The sequence below is a fragment of the Bactrocera dorsalis genome, chromosome 5 (genome assembly GCF_023373825.1).
Source record: "Bactrocera dorsalis isolate Fly_Bdor chromosome 5, ASM2337382v1, whole genome shotgun sequence".
Classification (NCBI taxonomy): Eukaryota; Metazoa; Arthropoda; class Insecta; order Diptera; family Tephritidae; genus Bactrocera; species Bactrocera dorsalis.
The window spans coordinates 58,084,243-58,107,600 of record NC_064307.1 but is presented as its reverse complement, the minus strand read 5'-3'; the positions used below and the strand labels follow the sequence as shown (position 1 = coordinate 58,107,600).

Sequence of the window (23,358 nt, the reverse complement as noted above, 5' to 3'; positions counted from 1 at the left end):
ATAAAATTAATTATTATTTTGTCGTTTGTTTGCCGTATTTTTAATTTCCCTACCTTCGTTGAGGCAACAATATGCGCCCTGTTCAATGCATTATTGTTAGCTTTCAGCGCTTGCCAGCAACATAAAACACCCAACCGCATTTATCGCTATTTTTCTTATTTTTTCCAAATATTGTTTCAAATTTATTTATGCTCAATTTGTGGTTTCCGATAAGTCGTAAATAATTTATGGCAAGGTTTATAAAAATTGGGTACAAAAATCACTTACAATCTTTTGGTTTTGGCACGCTCTGCTTATCGCAATATTTATTATAGTTTTATTAGTAAGAAATTCTAGGTATGAACAAATCTCTAATATATGCTGGGTACTTGGAATAATAAATTGAGGAAAAAAACTCTCAACAATTAATATATTATTTAGTTAAAGCTTTAAAATGAACACTAAAAATCTCTTTTGTTACACTTCTGAACTGCAAGACATTTCATCTGCTTCAAATAGCACGATTAATTAATTTCATTGTCTTAAAAACAAGGCATGAAATTCTCAACTGGTTTCTAAAATATTGTTAATTAAAGTGCTTCGCTTAGAAAAACAAAAAAAAAAACAGTTTTCGCCAACAAAATAGATACATATCTGTTATTTTTTGTGTAACATAAGACCCACCAACGGTTGTGAGCTTAAGGAGCAAATCTGATGCATTTGGCAATACTATGGTACAGCTAAAAATATATTTAAACCATTCTCTCGTCTGTTTCTCAAACATTACAATATTTTTACTGTTATACATATGTACTCACATGTTTTTACATTCACTTTATACTTAATCTAGTTCATCTAAAAAAAAATATTTTAACCCTTTTTTTTGAAAAGAAAAAGTCTCTAAAATTCACTTTTTAGGGTCACTGAAGTGTTAAAATTGTCCTTGAAAATATGTCTCATAAAATTATTAAAATTAAAGTAATTATTGAATTAGTATATATCAAGAAATAAAAGTATTTGAATATTTTATTGGCTCTACAAATTTATTTCTGGACGTATTTCTAAAATTCGACAAAATTTCTAAGGTTTCTTTAACTAAATAAAAATAATTTTACAGTATTTCGAGTGTTAAAATTATCATAAATAATATTTTATGGAAAATTTATTATCTATTGTTGACCCCAAATACTTGATTTTCTCGAAAAAATATTTATCTACAAAAAATAAAAAAATAAGTAATAATAACAATAATAATAATATTTAATAAAAATTAACACCAAAAAAAATTATTTTTTCAGTTTTTCAAAAAAAAAAATTATTTTCCAGTTTTTCGAAAAAAGATTCGCTCACATTCTTCGAATATGGAGAATATATTTAGCGAACTTTTCTCGAGACCTCTCAATATTTTATCGCTTTTTACTTCATGCCGTCGGCAATCAGCTAGCGAGCTTTTTATTTCTAAGTTCCTTGTACTCGATTATAATATTTATTGTTGTTACACTATTGCGTTTCAAATATATTTCATTTGATTTTATTGACGTAGATTTATAGTCACATTTAAATAAAAATATATAAGCAAGTATGTACAATAGCTGGGCATATTTATCTACACAGGAAATACGCTTGTACTTGTATATATAGCGTTTGGCTAATATCAAAGCGTTTTGGATTTTTTATTGCCAAGCATTCGACTTCTATTAAGTAAAAGCATCGATTTAAGCATAAATTAGCTCAACTTTTTGCGTTTGATGTTTTGTTGCTTTATTTACCGTTTGTAATTTCCACTTTTTTATTATTTTGTATTATTTTTTCATCTGTTTTATCACTTGTTATTATGCCTTTCCTGGAATTCCCCGAACATAAATTGTACGCTAGTCACTTTTTTTCTGCATAAATACCATTTGTTGTGACTTTTATTTGCTGTGCGAAAGCCAAAATATAAATAAATAAATACAAAATTCTTCGAATTCATCTGTTTTATGAAGTCGCTTAGTTTGTTGTTGCTGTTGCTTTTTTATGGGAGTCTGAAAATATTTGCTAATTAATTAGCATTGACTTCGCATAACAAGCGCGCACACACCCACACAATGTGTGCCACATATAAATCAAAATAATGTTTCAATATGCCACATGCAGAGAGTGAGAATTTTTAGAGGAAAAAATTAAAAAGTTGCAGGTTTATTTCAAAGGCAACAATTGTTTAAAATGTTTTTTAATTTATTTTCTTATTATTTACTTTTTTATTTAACTTTTGCCTTTGAAAAAAAATCTCCTTCGATTGTTCGATCGTTTGCGCGTGAAAGTGATGTCAAGTCTTAAGTATGTTGAGTACTGGTCGCACCTCGCTTCAAAAGTGACTTCAAACTTTAAGCATGATTTACCGGGAATTTTAAATTTTTAAAGTTTATTGGTTGGAAATTTATATTTAACATTTTGCTTAATTCTAAGAGAAAAGTATAAAATTGATTAAATATATAAGATATTTTTGGAATATTTTTCTTACATTAATTTTTAATACAAATTTTAATAAAAAGAAAAAATAAAATAAATGAAAAATGTAAATTCAAATTTTGTTTTTTACTAATTTATTTTAATTTTAATTATTTTAGACCATATTTTTAATTATTATTATTTTTTTTAATTGTTGTCTTCAATAATTTACAAATCTAGTAAAAATTTTCAATTTATCTTTTTGTTTATAATTTTAAACTTTTTTCGGAACATTTTATATTTAATTTATTATTAAATTTAATTATTATTATTTAATTTATTATTATTATATAATATTATTTTTAATTTTTGTTTTCAATAATTTATTATTCTAGGAAACATTTTTAATTTAAATTATTTCTTTTATAATTTTAAATTTTTTCGAAAATTATTTAATACTTTTTTCCAAAGTTTTAAATTTTAATTATTATTACTTTTTTAAATTTTTCTTTTTCTAGAACATTCTTATATTTAAATTATAATTATTTTTTTTGTATTTTAGTGTTCATTAATTTACAATTTTATTAATTTTTTTTTTTAATTAAATTATTTTTTTTTACAATGTAATCTTTTTCCTGAATTTTTTTTTAATTTTTTTTTTTTTAATTTTTTTACTCTTTTGGACAATTTTATATTTAAAATATTATTCATATTTTTTGTTTTTGCTTTCAATAATTTACATTTTAGTAAATTTTTTAATTTAATTATTTTTTTTTTATAATTTTAAACTGTTTTCGCAAAATTTATTATTTTTCTACTTTTTTAGCACATTTTTATATTTAATTCATTATTTTTATTTTTTTTTTTTCATTAATTTTAAGTTTTTTTTAATACATTTTAATTTGTTAATTTTTTATGTATTTTTTTACGTTCTTTAAATATCTACAAATTATCATATTTTTTTAATATCATTTCTTTATAACCTGCCTTTTGTCAGCTGATAACATTAAGAAAACACTTTAATTAATCTTCCAACAAAATTAAATTAAACCAAAAATCTCTGCTAGCATTACCCCACAGCATCAAAGAGCCATACATACTATATCTTTCCGGTACTCGTCGTTTATCTCCATGATTACATTGCATCCCCTCAAACAACTATATTAACTCCTTTCTATGTACTCATAACTGTCCCTCAAAAATCTTTACAAACAAGCGAAGATACTAAAAAGTGAAAGATCAAAGCGTTGCCGAAAGACAACACTAGTTCGTGCTTGTTCTTTAATTTGTAAGAAATCAAACTTTGTTGCCTCGACATCAAACTTACTAGTCAGCAGCAGTTGTGTGATTCGGCTTATCAGACTGTTTAACTATTATTTTTTTGTTTTTGGAAACAGAAAAGCAGAAAATGAAATTTTTAGTTATAGAGTTGCCTGTGAAAATTAATATTTTTGGTTTCAGTTCAGTGATAATGTAAACAATTAAGCGCCGCGAAGTTTTTTCATACATATGTATATTATAAATTCTCTTTCCTGACTGAGTGATAAAATAAGTAAAATTATAAATAAACTAATTGGCAACTCTAGACCGAATTTCAAAGTCGCTCACAACTGCTGTCAATCAAATAGTTAATTAAATCTTAACAAAACATATCTTAATGTGTGTCACCATTGTTGTTGAAATGACAGGCCAATTTAGACATACAATAAACAATCGCACACCACAAGTCATAAGAGATAAGTTATAAATTCATAAAGACATCTACACTATCTAAGCCGTATGCCTGTAAAATAGCAATAAAATTACATCATTAGAAGATTTTAGAAATAAATAAAGCCAAAAATATTAAAAGAGAATTATCTCAAAATATTTTGGAAATTTTCCAGTGCAATATTTATTATATTTTTTGTATTTTTCTGGCACAATGTGTTTCAGCTAAGCATATTGAAAAAATAAATGTATGCGTATACTATATAGTAAGTATATGTATTATTTTATAACTAGTTATGCGTTAGCGTTTTACAGTTATTGGTTAAACAAGCTCTTTGCTAAACAGTAGCGTCATAAACTCTGTCAATTTTGCTTCATTTCCTATTTATTGACAACTCGCATTTGTATTTATTAACAACTGTCATCTCTATTTGTCCAATCTGTCATACTTATGAAAAGTTGAATGCGCTCCTTTTAATAGCATTATTTCCTTTCCGCTAACAACACTTTGTTTCTTCAGCTATATTGACTTCCATATGTCACTTTATTTGCCGCGTCAACTTCTCTCGCAAAACTTCTTTGAAAATATTTACAGTTAGTTGGCACCTTCACAGCATGCTTATTTACCAAGAAGTTTTACAACTTTCTTTCATCAGTTCTGCGCCAAGTTTACTTCGTTAGGAAAATTAAAAAAAAATTTTTTACAAACTTCTTTTATGGTACAAATTATTGTCACATGCACTTAACTTTAGTGCTTCACCTTAGACAACAGTACTTTTATTCCATTCACCTTCTAAGTTGAAGCACCTGCTCTTGAATATTTACATTGCGCGCAACTATTTACTTTACCTCACGGTCTTTACTCATACTTTTGCTATAAATACAGACGCATATGCCGCCTACTCTTAATTAAATTTATTTTTCTCCTACTTTTTAATACTTTTGTTTCATTTTACACGCCGCTAAATTAATCAAACAAAGCAAGTCGGCGACAATAGCCTCCCACAAGCTGACAAGTAGTTTAAATATAGTTTATGCACAATTCACCGTAAGCGCCGTTGTCCACTTGTATAATTGCTTTACAAATTTTAAGTGACAGCGTAGTGTAGAAAACTCAGCGAATAAGAATTGTAATAGAACAGAGCAATGTCTTCTCTTGGTAGCAATATTTGCTAAAAATTAACAATTAAACTCCGTTTTTTTAACTCGGGTTATTTATTAAACTCATGTTTAAGATAGAAATTCAAAATTTTTGTGCCAGTCGAGTTGTAAAAACTCGAAAAACGGTACTGCCGGATTTAACAACAAACATTTTTGAATTAAACTCCGAGTTTATGAAACTCGTGTTATAAATTAAAGTCATGTTTGCGATGAAAATGCTATATTTCTGCGTTAGTAGAGCTACTACCCGATTTTACGAAAGACATTTGGATAAACTCAAAATTTTTTAAACTCGAGTTATTTATAAAACTCGTGTTTATGACGTAACTTCTATATTTTTCTTCTAATAGACTTATAAAAACTGGAAATGCGGTATTGCCCGATTTAACAACAACAATTTTTGAATAAACTCCGGGTTTCTGAAACTCGAGTTAAAAATTAAACTCGTGTTTGCGATGAAACTGCTATATTTATGCGTTAGTAGAGCTACTACCCGACTTTACGAAAAAAATTGGCTAAACTCGAGTTTATGAAAACCTCACATTCGTTCCACTGGATTGCTTGTAGCGCTAACAGACACCAACACTGCCACAATTTGGCGCCTAGTTTGCTCTACCCATAACAGCCTCCGCTCCGCAAGTAAAAATGGAAAAGCACTTCTCTCGCATTACCTCCATTATGCCGTGACGCTTTTGCTTATCTACACGTTTATTTTTTGTCAGCGGCATTTGTTTTTCATTTTCAATTTATCATAAATACTATAACGGCTTATGTGCAAACACATCTACTATACACTCGTGCAAGTACATGTGTATGTGCTTGTAACCCTATGTTTACGCGCATAATTAAAAATTCATAATTTTAATATGGCTCTACTTAAGTCTACAATCCAACGTGCGCAGCCAAGCTTTGTAGCGTTTTAACTCCTCACCATGCACCATCCACCTGCTACCCCTACCCTTCAGCCGCTTCTTCAGCTTCTCGTTCAACTGATTTACTTGTTTGCCTTTTTCATGTCATATTGCTTATCTTCTCGTTTTAATTGTGGACACTTCTTGAAATTTATTGCCTCAACGCTTGCCGTTGTTGTTGTTGCTTTTATTAATACTACATTTTATTATTTTCCCTTGGCAATGTTATTTACGCATATTTTTTGTTGTTCTTGTAAGTATTTCACTTCTGTTGATTACATTTCGTGTTTAATTAATAATTTAAATGCAAATATTTATGCAAATTAATTGAGTGAGTTAAGTAAATGTTGGTGTAGATGTACAAGCATACATACATACATGAAAGGTATAGGGGCCGTTGTAAGTGTATTTGATAGTGGCGTTTGGTGAGGGTGCGCAATTATTGAAATAGTGTTTCACATAAATATGAGTGAGTCACAGCTGCAAAACTTTTTTCGTTGAAAATTTTGCTTAAGTGCCAGTAACTGGAATTTAACGTTCAATTTGGTGTTTAGCTATAAACACTGCTCACAAACTTCGAGTTTATCATGCTCCATAAAGGTATAAGTCTTTTTCACAGCAATTTTTGCCAAAACATTAGGAATTAAACTCAGAGTTTCTTAAACACATAGTGAGAACGGTTTATAGATATTATGATCATAAGATATTATAGACAAATTTCCAAAAAAGTAATACAAGTTCTCATTGAACTCATGATTTTGTTACCTCTCCGTTAGTAGCAATCAAAAGCTGAAATGTTTGTATTAAAATTGTAGTTTTTTTTAACTCTGGCGTTTATTAAACTCTTATTTCCCAATTTATGAATTATTTATTGATTTTTTCCTCTTTATGATAAATTTTGGCTAAAGAAACATGTTTGAATATTTCTTGGAGTTTCTGAAACTATACTTTTATATAAAAAATGGTCAAAAGAAATTTTGATTAATAATGGGGTTTCATCAACTCTAGTTTATACTTTTTTTAACACGATTTTATGAGGTTTTAAGAGAGATATGTCTCTATTTTATAACAAAATTTTCTCAAAAGAAAAAGTTTTGCATTAAACTCGGAGTTCCTTAAACTCGAGTTTATAACTTTTCAACTTAATTTTTTTACACATAACTCTTATTATAAAACAAAGTTTGTCAAAAGAAAATATTTTACATTAAACCCGGAGTTCTTTAAACCCGAGTTTATAACTTTTCAACTTAATTTTTTTACACATAACTCTTATTATAAAAAAAAATTGTCCAAAAAGAAAAAGTTTTGCATTAAACTCGGAGTTCCTTAAACTCGAGTTTATAACTTTTCAAATTAATTTTTTTACACATAACTCTTATTATAAAAAAAAAATGTCTCAAAAGAAAAAGTTTTGCATTAAACTCGGAGTTCCTTAAACTCGAGTTTATAACTTTTCCACTTAATTTTTTTTACTCATAACTCTTATAATAAAAAAAGTTTGTCAAAAGAAAATGTTTTACATTAAACTCGGAGTTCCTTAAACTCGAGTTTATAACTTTTTAACTTAATTTTTTCTCAACAGAAATATTATGAATGTAGTCTTAAATTTCTTTATTTTTGCCACTATGAACACTAATTAATTATTTTTCTTCATGACTCTTCTCATTACAGATCCGCAAATTTCTACCTAGTTTATCAAACGCAAATGCCGCAAAGTAATTAAACTTTCAACAACGACAAAATGGAATTGGAAATGGTAAGTTTTAATACTTATATAGAAAAATCCTTACAAATTCCATTAACTAAACAATTAACAAGCTAACTTGACAATAAACTATTACCGCTAAGGAGAGAGGGAACAGTTTAAACTTGCAACAAAAAAGTGGCCACAAATCGCTTGTGATGTTGTAGTGCTGCATATAATAACATTTAAATGCGAATTTAACACATTTCAACTTAACTGGTCAGAACGAATTCAATTATACACAGAGCCCGAGGTATAACACACATAGGTGATGGTAGAGAGAAGGTAAAAAGTGCTCACACGAGTACATGCCCAAGTATCATTTACACGTCAATATGTACATATGTATATCTTTTGAAGTTCACTGCTGTGCGCATTAACGCCATAATGGCTCATTTACAATACTCGAGACAGACAGCCAATGGATAGAAGAAGAAGCGCAGTGTGTGCCAAGCGTCCGAAAAATGCAATTCCATTCCTATTGCCACATGCAATTTCAAGTTTAATGCCAACTACAATCCTGCATATATAAATTTTTATTGTCTGCTTGGCTTTCAGCGGCACATAAAAATGCCTGCACTCTGCTGTCCACTCTTTTGACCCTGTATGGCATCTAATATGGCCGCTGTGTGTGTGTTTGGGAAATCCAATTTCTCAATCCCAGACAGCACGGCAGTCAAAGTGATCCACTCATCAGCAACTCAACCGCAATGGGCAGCATATCGCTTTCGAGTCTGGTCCAGCGGCGATAATGCAATATATGCTATACTGCATATGCCTGTAGCATAAATTTATATATGCTCACAGTTTATTCAACCAGCTCCACTTACAGCTCGAGCTGCTTGTAAGCTAACTTATAAGCTATTTGCCTATTTTACTGCAAATAAGTGTTGCTATTTTGCATTTCTACTCTCCTTGCCATGACAGCTCTTTTGCAAATCTGCTGAATTGCCAGCAAAAATCAAACGGTATATTTATATGGTTGCTGCCACAACTCAAGCTGTTGCTGTTGTTGTTATTGTTGCCAACAAGTGACTTGTTGCCCATTGTTAACACTTTGCTTTGACTTTCGGCAGTCTCAAGTTCAAGTCGTCCCTCACTTTGATGCTTTATATTTTTATTTTCGGCTGCTTGTTGCAAGGGAATCTTTATGCAATTTTATTTTTTGCAGTTTTGAAACTTTTATAGTTGCTTTTATATATATATTTTTTTATTTTATTTCTTGTATAATTTTTTTTTTTTGTACAATTTATTTTCCTATATTCTTATACAATTTTCTTCTTTTCTTCAAAATTTATTCCTCTGCAACATTTCATTTCCTCTGCTTTGCGTTTTTGCAGCATTTTATTTATTTTCTCAACATACTCATTTGCATACCTCCCCTTCTACGACGCCCCTACCCCCTAACCACCATTTTCAAAACGCAATTGTAGTTCCCTTTTAGCCCAAGACAAGCCACATTTTGACTACCTGCTTGCCACAAGCTACTCTCTGCTATGTTGTCTCCTCACACGTTATCACCTAGCTCACGAAGTCTGCAGCATTGCATAACCTTGCAAGCTAGCATCCAGCCAACTCAACACTTTAGTACTCGTTGCGCTTCAGCACTTTAACTTTAACGAGCTGTTGACTTCTTTCTTCAAAAAACGGAGCGCCCGTTCTTCCTGCCGGCTTTTGCAACGTGCTACTGCAACTTCCCTGACTCTTCAACCAACAGCGTGTATTTTTTACCCTGCTAGTTAGTTTGCGTTTGCACACAGCATCCTCAACGCCGCTGACACGACTTGCAGCTGTGTTAGCCAAGTTGTCTGCTCATTCTTATTTTGCTAGTTTTTGTTCAAGGTCTTTTCTTCTTGCCACTCTTATTGCTTGTTGGCTCTTTTATGCTACCCAAATACACACATACACACACATACATATGTACTACAACTTTGTTTATAGCTTCACCGGTTACCGGTTCGCTCAGCCATACCTGCTGTCTGCTGCCGACTGCCTACTCTCATTCCAATTGCCATTGCACATTGCCTGGTTGCTCAGCTCATCTCTTCAATCTTCAATCTTGTTTAGCCTTTTATTCTCCAGCATACAACATCATACTCATAGTGCCATACCATAGTTTTGAGGCTTCTTTCTTTCTTCATTCTCGTTGTGCGCTCGTAAATTTTATGTTGCCTTAGTTTTGCTCGCATGCAACATGCTGGGGGGACTTTCAAGTGTTTGGCTGTTTGTCTGCTGCACGCTCGTTTAAGTCTAGTTAGCATCTTTATGCTTCACCCCTCACCTGTCTCGGTCTCGGCCTGTGTGTCGGTGTCTTCGCCGCTTGAGTGCGGCTTCTTCTTGTTTAGTGTTTGTGCTATGTCTGATTGCCTGTGTTGAGATAAGTCTGCACGACATGTAAATTCATATGAATTTAAATTTTCAACGATACAAACTATTAAATGCATTTCAAATAAAATATAATGCGATTTTGGTATGAATGCGCGAAAAAAATTAAAGAAAACTAAGCTTTTGTGGGTAGTTAGATTTCGAAGAGCTCTTGTCAGAACTAAATGGCTCTTTAACAGAACTCTTTTTTTAATAATTCGTTAAAATATCAACAGAAAGAGGGTTTTGTATGAGCTGGAATGATGTATTCGTTAATGGTTCTTCTACAGGAAATGTTTTACTTTTGCAGATTTAAAGTTGAAATTTTTTCCTCGTTGTGAATTTTTATGATCCACAATTTTTTTATAAGATTTTTTGATAAGATTTGTATTTAAGAGAAAACAAAGTATAAAATTATTCCTAAGAGCTTTCCTTTAAAATTTACGATTATCTCGCGCGATCCTGTTTTTAACGAATGTTTTTTAGCTATTGAAGGCTTCATTGGTTTCTAATTTTTGGCTGTATTTTAAGATTTCTATACAATTTTCTTTTGAACCTACATCTTTAATGCTGGATGTGGTTGTATTTCTATAAATGACGCCATTTTGAACATATGTTTTCGAAATAACTGATCTCAACTTTTTATATATTTGAAACAATTTTAATAATTAAATCTCTCTGAAATTTTTATTTGGAAAGATTTCAATCTAATAGGTAGGTAGGTAGGTATGGACTGTCTGGACCTAAGTTTTTAGTGAAATCACAGTGCCTCAAATCTCCTTATTCTATTGCCTTCTCTTTAAAGCAGACCGTTCTTCTCACGAAGTTCATCAGTACAAAAAGATTTACTATGCAGCCAAACATAAAGCATAACGAATTTTTTTCTTATTAATTATAAAAAATTCCCTTGGGGAAAATTTTTGAAATTGCCAAAATGTTTCTTTAAAAATACGTTTCCTAAAAAATGTGCATTTTAACATACTATTTCAGTAGAATTTTCTTAATTTTTGAGTCTCTCAACTCCATGAGGAATACTTGCATTCTAAGAACACTTGCCAAAGATGTGCTGAGATTTTTAGTCAGAACTCTATAATATAATATAATAATACCGTCCTCAATGCCACTCAGGCTCTCCACAGTATTTTTGTACACATCCACAATTGCGACTGTGACCCTTTCAATCTATCATCTACTAAACATTTTTTATATCACACATATGTATACACATATACTCGTACATACATAAATCATGCCGCACAATAGAGGACTTCCCTACGTTTTGCTCACATCCTAACTCATATATACACTTCGATGCGTTTCTGAATTTTCAAAAACGCATATTTCGAAATTCCTTAAGCAGCGTAGCTAGCATACATAACTTACCACACGCCACATGCTAGCGACTATTTCAACACGGCATTACTTGAAAGCTACCTTAGAGTTAAACAAAAACAAAGCATCCAACAACAAATCACCCTAAATGACCCAACGTCCCAATGGGTGGTGGTGTGTTGTTTATTTTCACGTGTGCCTACCGGACGGCGTGCTGCTGTTTGGGAAATTTGAAAAATTCAAAAATAGGCAACTTTGTATTGAAAAATGGCGCATACTTTGCTTTCGTTGCACATTACCCGAATGCCTGATATCAAGCATAAAAGCGTTGTCTGTTTCGCTGCAGCTGTGGGGCGTCCCAAAAGTTCTCTCTCGTTTACTCTTCGCTACAATTTAGTATATTCTGATATAAATTTTTAATCTCCTTTATATGTAACGGGTGATTTTTTTGAGGTTAGGATTTTCATGCATTAGTATTTGACAGATCACGTGGGATTTCAGACATGGTGTCAAAGAGAAAGATGCTCAGTATGCTTTGACATTTCATCATGAATAGACTTACTAACGAGCAACGCTTGCAAATCATTGAATTTTATTACCAAAATCAGTGTTCGGTTCTTTTCTTTTTTATCGACAAATTTTGTTCAGCGATGAGGCTCATTTCTGGTTGAATGGCTACGTAAATAAGCAAAATTGCCGCATTTGGGGTGAAGAGCAACCAGAAGCCGTTCAAGAACTGCCCATGCATCCCGAAAAATGCACTGTTTGGTGTGGTTTGTACGCTGGTGGAATCATTGGACCGTATTTTTTCAAAGATGCTGTTGGACGCAACGTTACGGTGAATGGCGATCGCTATCGTTCGATGCTAACAAACTTTTTGTTGCCAAAAATGGAAGAACTGAACTTGGTTGACATGTGGTTTCAACAAGATGGCGCTACATGCCACACAGCTCGCGATTCTATGGCCATTTTGAGGGAAAACTTCGGACAACAATTCATCTCAAGAAATGGACCCGTAAGTTGGCCACCAAGATCATGCGATTTAACGCCTTTAGACTATTTTTTGTGGGGCTACGTCAAGTCTAAAGTCTACATAAATAAGCCAGCAACTATTCCAGCTTTGGAAGACAACATTTCCGAAGAAATTCGGGCTATTCCGGCCGAAATGCTCGAAAAAGTTGCCCAAAATTGGACTTTCCGAATGGACCACCTAAGACGCAGCCGCGGTCAACATTTAAATGAAATTATCTTCAAAAAGTAAATGTCATGAACCAATCTAACGTTTCAAATAAAGAACCGATGAGATTTTGCAAATTTTATGCGTTTTTTTTTTTAAAAAAGTTATCAAGCTCTTAAAAAATCACCCTTTATAAATAATTTAATGAACAAAGTTTGTGTGAAATATTAAGAAATTCTAATGGGAATGTGGAGCAATTGCGCTGCTGCGGGCGGCCATCAGGGTGTTTGTGTGGAAAGAAATATTTTTGATATAAGCGATAAATAGTATTTTTATGTCTCAGTTGGAAAATAACAAATTGGCACGTTCGAGGGTCGGGAAAAGGTGTGAAAGACATTTATGAGGTATGCGTGGCATATTAGGAGCGAAGAGCCCCACAATGATAATACAAAAATTAAAGGAAATATGGAAAATTTTATTTAAAATTAAAAAAATAATATTTTTTATTATAAAATTTATAATTTTTAAAGAAATAGTTAAGTTGATTTATTACAAAAAACTAAAATTGATTCACATTGAAAATAAAACCACTTCTGCATATCTCAACTGTTACTAATATAACCAATGTAAAAGTTACCTCTTTAAAAACTATGAAAAAACACTATATTATAACCCAAAATTAAAATAAAATAGCCAACTGAATAGCGCAATAAACACTACCTCAACTAAACTTTTACGTCCAGCATAATTTTACCTATTTACTGTAGACAGACATTGTCTAGCCGCATTTTGTGATCCCAAAAGTAGGCTTCAACATTAGAAAGTATCTAATAATAAAAAAATCCATTCGTGCCATTTCGAGAACATGCAATCCGACAGAAAATGTCAACGACTTCGTACCGCCCACGAACACACTTTTACAGCGCTTTAAAGGTAAAAATGCTACAAAGCATATTATTTTTACTACTTTTAGCAACTTCGTGTGGCCTGTCACAAGTACAGGTTGGTGCCACATGCGCTGTTTGCTAAACCATTGTTTGCTTTTCATCACCTAACCATTTATTGCGGCTGTTATTTTGGCGTTGACTTTTAGTAGGCGTAAAAATTCATTTCAGCAATGCCAAGCGAATGTGGAGACTATTTTTACGGCCTATCAATAGGCGCACAAGCATGCAATTTATTTCGTCGCGCATGCAACTGAGTGTGTCTACATGTATGTGAGCCATAATAATTTCCTGCCTCGAGCGCATATTGATTTTCACGTGCTTATTGTAAACTCAAGAGCAGAAAAAACGTTTTTTTTTTATTTTTTGTTTTTATGTTACACAACACAATTACATTTGCAATTAAATTGTTGCGCCGCAGATATTAAACTTTTGTGTGGCAAGCATGTTGTTGGATGCATACGTACATATACATACACATATATAGTAGATGTAACTCACTGTTTGCCTCTTCACTTCTCTTTCCGCATTTTTATGCATTTTTAATAGTTTTTTCCATTGCCAAATAGCTTTTTACTCGCCTTGTTTCTCCGCTCACACAATTATTTGCTGCCTAACTGTCTATGTATTGGTATTTTTGGCATTGTTATTTCATGTCATTGTGTTTCCTTTTTATGCGCCTATTCGTGCTTTATTATTATTGGCTGGCACACAGTAAATCGCACTCCCTCTCCGCTTTCTCAACACAACTTCGGCTGTTTGCTATTTTATGTTGTCCATTTTTATCAATTTCGCGCCATTTTTTCGTGCTTAAGTGCGGTATAGAGTCAACGACGAACTTTGACACGTTTTATGACAGTTTTAACGGTGTTGTAAATGTGGCAGCGGCTTTACTGACTGATATATTTATACATAGATCTTCATACAGCTGGACGACAGAAAAGAAATTTGTAAATTCTACAAAATCCATATTTCGATCCGGAGAAGGTTGCCACCGGCAATAAATAAGGACGAAGGATTAACGAATTTTAAAAAACAAAATTACAAAAAATTATGCAAAATATGCTTTATTTTCATAAAAATATTAAAAGCATTGCCACCTGTCTTAAATTTTTGTATACTATCTTTACTTTAAAACTATTACTTTTTAGTGTTTCTCGTTGATTTAAGATAATGACTGTTAAAAATTAAGTTTAAAATTCATAAACATAAATTTGAGAGCTCTTTCCGTGGCTTTAATTTATTGGTTAAATCTTTCAGAGTTTCCACCTAATAAATTTCTTACAAACTTTTAGTCTTAAAAAAACAAAAAAACAAAAAAACTATGTAATAAATTTATCCAATTCAAAATAAAATTTACTGAAATATTAAATATACCTGTTAACTGTTGCCACCTGGGTTGCGTTATTAAAAATTAGTAATAATGCTTTCGAAAATCGTTGAAGTACATAAAATATTTTCATGAAGATAAGTTCAAAATAGACATAACCTAGTTTTCAGCACAAAAAAACACAACAACAAAAATTCTACCCATACTCTCAGCTACTCAAAATTCAGCTGAAACTTCAAATTTATCTTTAGTAATCAGTAAACATGCTACAATTACAAGCGAAATTCATAAATTTATAAAAAATTGCTATTAAAAGTGGCATAAATTATGCTTTAACTTTACAGTGCGCGCTCCGGATTTTTTTAAACCAGTTGTATAAACTTTAGAATTTTTAGTTAATTGTATTGTTGGCTTCTTTCATTATTTAATTGTGTTTTTGCGCCAGCTTTATTTTGGCTACCTCGCATGTAATTTCTGTCCTTTGAATTTAGTACCAGCTCATTGAAATGCGCTGCCCACTCGTGAGTTTTAATGGCTTGGGTGCTTTGACGTTACCGTGTTTGGCATTTCTGAGCAGCAACAATAGCTGATTTACATTTAGCTGTGAGTATTTCTATTAAATTTTTGTCAGTTTGCAACAAATAATAATTTGTATGCAAATAAGTGAAGGCAACTTATGCCAAACAGTGTTTCTGAAAATCGCGTACTTTGTTGAAATAACGTGTTGAATATGTTAAATACTCTGCCAGGTATTCCATTATTGTCTGCGTTTGACTGTTTAAATGCGCGACACGCATTTGAAAGATAAATTACATTGATAGTTTGTAAAATATTGAATAATTTTTTTATTTATTGTGTTCATTTTTACAAAATGATTAGACCAACAGAAAGTATTTAAAAAATAAAAATTTTGGCAAATTTACGCAAAAGAAAATTGCTTTTGAATTTTGCATAAATGTTAACCTTAAGAGTTTTTATAACTCTCCAAACCAGTGGAGAGTTTTATTTTTATTCCACTTGCTTTGTAATCAAGTGATTTGCATTAAAAAACAGATTTTTGTGAGTTGGATTGCAAAGTGCATACTTTTTAAAAAGTGGAGAGTTTTGAATTGGCTCAATTTGGCGAAATATAATATGGTATATAAACAGAAGAACATTTATTAGCAAAAATTTTATTTTCAACGCATTTTTGAAACTCTCCAAAAAGTGGAGAATTTTATTTTTCGCGTTCATTCTTGTCTTCAGCAAACACCAAGTGTTAAAAGGAGCATAACAGCTTTTTTTTGTAATTAATCATGCTGTGATTTTCCAAGTTAATGTACAAAAATTTTGAAATTTCGTTGTATCTTATTAAATCACTCTCAAACAACTCTTACATGGATCGTACTATACCAAGCACACTTTTTAATTTTGGTTTAATTTTTTTGAAACGAAAGAATTAATTGCCCTGAAATATTTATTTTTGTACCACCCGTAATAATTTCCGTATTTGCTTTATGACACACATTTTTCCATAAAAATATTAGTCCTACAAATTTTAACCGACAATTGTACAATAGAAAGAGCTTTTAAAATTACGCAACGAATTAATTGACTACTTGTCCAAACGAGTGCAAATAAAAATCTCAATATAAAATTGCACTTAAAAATTGTGTAAACAAAAAAGAAGTAAAAGCTAAAGAGAAACAAAAGCACAAAAAAATGCATATATGTACAGTACATATGAGAGAACAATTTTAAAAAAGAAAACCCATTAAAATCCATTAAATGAAATCTCCAAGCAAAATACAATAAAGGAAAACTGACACAGCCAACAGACAGGCAAATGGCCGCATAAACTACGTCACAACGCATTGAGCAAATAGAGAAACAAACATATTTATACGAGTATTGGAATAGTTGTTGTTGGCTCTGCGCGTAGACATGTGTTCGCTTATTTACTGAAATGTAGAATGTCATAAAATAGAAAATGGAAAATCATACAATAACACACCAAAAGCGCCCACACTGGGCGATGAGGTGGCAGAGCGCTGTAGGAGCGAGCGTGAGTTAAAGAGCAAAGGGTATACAGTGAGGTGGCTGGCAGCATACAGAGGTGAAGCAGCGCAGCAGCCAAAAACAAAAAAAAACAGAAATCGTTGTGGAGCTAAAGGCCGTTTGCGGAGGTGGCTAAGTCCCCACGCGCATCTCTGTGTGTGCGTTTGTGCGTGTGTGATTGCGCTTGGGTGGCGCACACATAAAAACGACTAACATGGCATTGACAATCGTTATGGGATACTGTTAACACACACATTAAAACAAACAAGCAGACATAAAAATACTTTTGCGAACAAGGATCTATTTGATATGGATGTTGTAAATACACATATGCTTCGAGCGTGCGGAAATTTATGGCGCGCTATGTGACATACATACATACTCACATATATTTTGTTATAGGCGCTTTGCTGATTTTATATGCATGGCTATTGTGTGCGTTGTTGAGCGACTTGTGGAAAAAATCATAAAAATTCCGATAGGACACATATATGTACTTATGAGGCAAATACAAAGATACATACATATATTTAACGCCGAAACAATTGGTGTAAATTATGACCGAAATCATTTGTTGTTGGCCAAGCAGACAGGCAGACGTCGAAGTTGATTTTGCTTTTGAAAAATAAATCCAACATAAGCAAAAAATAACAATAATTTCATATAGAGAAAATACATGCACAAAAAGCTGAGCAAAACAAATATCTGGAATCAGTTTCATATCAAAATCAGCGAAATTCTCTGAGCACGGCGTACAATTAAGGCAGACAGGAAATTTCAAAGTCAATTGCGTGCTAAATCACAGGCTCCCTCAATGAGCAGAAAAATAAATAAATTCAGAAAAAATAAAAATAAATAAAAAGCACACATTTATATTAATTTATGTGCTATGAACTAAGCATAGGGTGATTTTTTAAGAGCTTGATAACTTTAAAAAAAAAAAAAACGCATAAAGTTTGCAAAATCTCATCGGTTCTTTATTTGAAACGTTAGATTGGTTCATGACATTTACTTTTTGAAGATAATTTCATTTAAATGTTGACCGCGGCTGCGTCTTAGGTGGTCCATTCGGAAAGTCCAATTTTGGGCAACTTTTTCGAGCATTTCGGCCGGAATAGCCCGAATTTCTTCGGAAATGTTGTCTTCCAAAGCTGGAATAGTTGCTGGCTTATTTCTGTAGACTTTAGACTTGACGTAGCCCCACAAAAAATAGTCTAAAGGCGTTAAATCGCATGATCTTGGTGGCCAACTTACGGGTCCATTTCTTGAGATGAATTGTTGTCCGAAGTTTTCCCTCAAAATGGCCGTAGAATCGCGAGCTGTGTGGCATGTAGCGCCATCTTGTTGAAACCACATGTCAACCAAGTTCAGTTCTTCCATTTTTGGCAACAAAAAGTTTGTTAGCATCGAACGATAGCGATCGCCATTCACCGTAACGTTGCGTCCAACAGCATCTTTGAAAAAATACGGTCCAATGATTCCACCAGCGTACAAACCACACCAAACAGTGCATTTTTCGGGATGCATGGGCAGTTCTTGAACGGCTTCTGGTTGCTCTTCACCCCAAATGCGGCAATTTTGCTTATTTACGTAGCCATTCAACCAGAAATGAGCCTCATCGCTGAACAAAACACGCGCGCGAAACACATTTCGAACCGAACACTGATTTTGGTAATAAAATTCAATGATTTGCAAGCGTTGCTCGTTAGTAAGTCTATTCATGATGAAATGTCAAAGCATACTGAGCATCTTTCTCTTTGACACCATGTCTGAAATCCCACGTGATCTGTCAAATACTAATGCATGAAAATCCTAACCTCAAAAAAATCACCCGTTATAAGCAGCAAGAGCATGTTGGTGGTTCACACATGCCATCGCAGACAGCACTTTGTATTTACAAATGTTTTTCTACGACACTCTTACTCGCTTTGATTATACGCATTACTTTTTTGACTTTTTTTGTATTTTTTATATATACATACATATTTTTTTGGTTTGCTTTGTAATCTTTTGATATCCTATGATTGTTAGTGTTTACCTATCTAATTGCCTGCTGCGCTCTCTCGCTCTGTTAAAAAGAAATATTTCAACACGCCCGTTAATGCTATAAATTAATTTAGCCGCCGTCGTCACTCCCTCCCCACACTGCAACAAATCAGAAAAGTGGCATCACCGAGGGGAGAAATCTAAATCATTAGCGATCAGCTATAAACTATATGGTATTAAGCAGCCAAAACGCATAAACAATTTAGTTGCAACAGTAGAGGGCACCCGCAAGCTCATTTACTTTTCAACTGTATGAATATATTTTTAATCGAAACAAAGCTATTTTTATAGTGTATGTACTGGTGCATGTGTGCTTTGTCGATTTTCACACATTATTTGTACATCAGCAACAATTTGTTATTTAATTGAAGCCATAACATGAAAGTTAAGCAAAGCAAATAATGAAAGATTGAAATAATAAATGGGCTACAAAGCGAGTGTAGAGCGTAGGAAGAAGAGCTAAGATCTGGAAACAGCGTGGGTGGAAGGAAGGAAGATTTTAGCATAAGTTGGCAGCAATGATGTTAAGTTCTATTTTAACTATATGTGGCACGGAGTAAGCAAGCATATGTAAGGTATGTTGGTTTACTGGATAATTTATTGCCACTTGAAGGTAACCACAACATAGTTGAAAATTTAGATGATGCAGGAAATTATATTAGTAAATTCGTTTAATCCCTTAAATGCAGATCAATAGCGCTGAAAGTGTTAACTTCAAGTAAATAAAAAGTTTTTTTTTGAATATTACTGGCTACAGAGAACTTAAGATAAGTGGTAGAAATTACAACATATCACAATTCTGCGAATTTAGCGAAGAAGCTAACACAAATATAATAAAACAAATGAATATATAGGTTGTTTATAGTCTCCAAAAATTTAAGAGTTTTTATTTTAAATTTCTTCAAGTATTCTAAATATACAGAACTAGCTAGAGTAAAGGAAAAATGTTATTTGATAATTCTCAAAGCAGTGTAGAGTTTTTATTTTAAGTTTTCCCAATATTTTAAAGACGCAGAATATCTCGCATTTAAAAAATTATGAATTAAATCATTATTTGATAACTCTCCAAACTGTGGAGAGTTTTAATTTCAAGTTTTTAAAGTTCTTATTCCACAAAATTTCAAGAAAAATAAAAAATAGTGCAATCTTACTACTCTTAAAATAATGGAGACTTCGTAATCGTTCGGATAAAGGCGTCAAATTGACAAAAAATAATTGGTGGTATATTATAAATCCATAGAAATGAAATATGTAATGCTTATATCACATGAAATTATATAAAGAAAACCAAAAATAAAAAAGCTGCACGTTTTTAGTAAAACCCGGAAGTTCAATTGTGCAAACAATCTTAAACAATCAAATGTATACATATGTATGTATGTACATACATGCGTATATTCAAAGTTTCTTTACAACAACACATTACAACGCCAAGATCCCAAGAAGAATATAAGAAAACCGTCCAATCCTAAGCAATAAAGTCAATAATAACATATGTCTGCAGCGCATCCATCAAACAGTCAACTAGTCAGTCAATCAGTCATGCAGTCAATATGCATGCCACAACTAAATTTGAATTGAACGCTGACATGCCAGACATATGCTAAAATTACACTTGCGAACATATGTACGTTTAAACATTTTACAAACAACATGAACGCGCACAAGAATAATAAATAGAGAGATACACCTGCGCCTGCAAACGACTATCTACATACTTACATTTATGTGTCTACGCTTACATGCATCAAATAATACTGTCTAATAAAATGCAATATAAATAGTGGAACTAAATACAAGCTAACAAGCTATAATGGCAACGAACGAAATGGAATTTGCTTTATTTGAAATTAGTGAAGTTGAGCAGACATGGCGTATGAGTGATATTCTAATGACAGGTTGTAAAGCAAGTGAAGCCAATCTTACACGCATTACACATACATACAAATATATGTGCTGCAAGAATACGTTACGCCAGTGCATCTTTACATATATTTACACATGTTTGCTTTGGCAAAAATTGCTTTCTGCAGCTGGTGGTAGCTGACAGTCGTTGAGAAAATAATATATTGCTTGCAGACAAGCAATAAACAGAAAATTTATTTGAAGCTTTAGCGAAATTGCAGCGCTAATATAAAGTAAACAATAGTTGAAGTAAAATAAAAATTATTTCCGTCACAAGCTGCTGTTAAGTTGTCCATATTATATGGTAATGGCATACTTTATAAACTGGACGATAAAAGTGTCAGCGTTAGACAGTTGCAACGAATGCAGAATGTTAATGAATTATGTCTAATGGGTGCTTGTAGACGGTCGAATATTTATTAGCCACTTACATACATATATTCGGAATAAATTTTAGTGAACTGCAATGCTTCTCAAATGTCAATATGTGCATATAATATTTAAATCTTAGTTTTATGACACTCCACTAATTGTAAGTGTATATTTTATTTGACATGTTAAATTACTAAAAAATATGAATATTGTTCATACATGTATATTTCATCTACTTCTGACAATTTCTTCAACTCTCCAAAAAGTGGAGAGTTTTTATTTGTCGCTCAAAAATACTCTTACAAAAAATTATATTAATTGAACACAAAAACTTGTTACAATTTATGATTTTCTTCATCACTAAAACGTTATAACTCTATAAAGCACGAGAATTATCGTAAAAACAAAAAAATTTTTCGGTTTCTAAAAATAATTGAAGGCAGTATTCATTGGCGTACCTCTAAATCGCAGTTTTCTCTTTAACTAACTTATCAACTACCTCAGTTTTACGACACTATCAACAATCACTAATCTCCAAAACAGCGCACGCACTTCCATCCATCAAAAACGCCTTTAATTGCGCGCTGATTGCATTTTTTTCTTTGTGACTATAAATGAAATCTAATACAACTATTTTATGAGTTTGCACATTAAGAACGACACGTCATAAGACGCCATAAAAAGTGAAATGCATACAAATATTTTTGTGTACGCTTTGCTAGTTTACAAACATGCGTGCAACACGTGTTTTGCGGTTGCTAGTTTATTACAACAAATTGCCGTCAAATAGTTTATTACGCTCCTAACAGCGCCAGAGGTCAAGGTTTTATTCTGGCACTCATAAAAATCACACAATAAAGAAAAGCAATAAAAAGAAGTGCATAAAATGATTAGGTGGACTATGAGTGGAGAGCAGTTAATAGGGGAAAAACTTTTTTCCTCAAAGCCGCTGTTCTTTTTGTTCAAGTTTTATGTTTGAATTTTTTAACCCTTATGTCAACGGCAACATACCTGGGTATGTTTTGCGTTTTCAAAACGCTGTAGCTCTGAACTGGATAATCGGATCGACTTGAAATTTCGTGATATCCTAGCGAAAACTGTTTTACGCAATAGTCTCAATTTTGGTTAGGATTGGATCATCCGTTTGGTAGATAAAGCCCATTTACAAAGTTGCACCCTTACGTCAACAGCATACATACCTGGGTATACCATACCATATGTATAGTAAAACGCATGCAAATATGATAATATTTGAAAAATATAGTTTATTTTGAGTGAAAAAAATACTTATGGCATAAAAATTATTATAAATTATAAAATACTTATAAAAAAACTACGAAAAAATTTAAAATTATTGAAATTCAATTACATCTATCGCATTGCGGCAAGTCTGTGCATGCTTTACGAGTAGGGCGTCGTTTGGAGCAGATGTAGCAATTCTCCTTTACTTTTAGGCGTCCCGTACTATCACGCTCCTCCGCTTCATGTGCTCCATCATCCACAACTCGGATGGGCCTACCTATCATGGCTTCGATGGCGATGGATAAATTATTGTCTATCATCAAAGATTTTGCCAAGTTGTAGCTAGTGAAAAAGTTGTCACATACAATATTTCTTCCACTTTCATCAAAAAGGTTGATACATAAATCTTTGACTATTCTTTCATCAACGTTTCTTTCACGTTCACCAGACGGTGCTATTCCTGTATAGATTTGTCCCTGCATTGAAAAATTAAATTCAATTTAGTTATTTATACTTTCAACAATATTGATAGTACCTGCAATGGATAGGACGAAATGGAGTCGCACACCCACCACACTTTTATCCCATATTTGGCAGGTTTTGATGGTATGTATTGCGTGAAGCCAGTTCCACCACGATAAGCATACAATTGTTCAACTACGGTGACGTTGGCT

General features: G+C 32.4%; 1 protein-coding gene across 1 annotated transcript in view; it reads left to right on the top strand.

Moving 5' to 3' along the window:
- The window catches only part of LOC105224720 (frizzled-2), an 86,412-nt gene that overhangs the window by 27,693 nt on the left and 35,361 nt on the right, over positions 1-23,358 (top strand). The window contains exon 2 of the mRNA XM_011202882.4: positions 7,863-7,947. The gene's annotated coding sequence lies outside the window, so the exon portion shown is untranslated. The remainder of the gene's footprint in view (positions 1-7,862; positions 7,948-23,358) is intronic.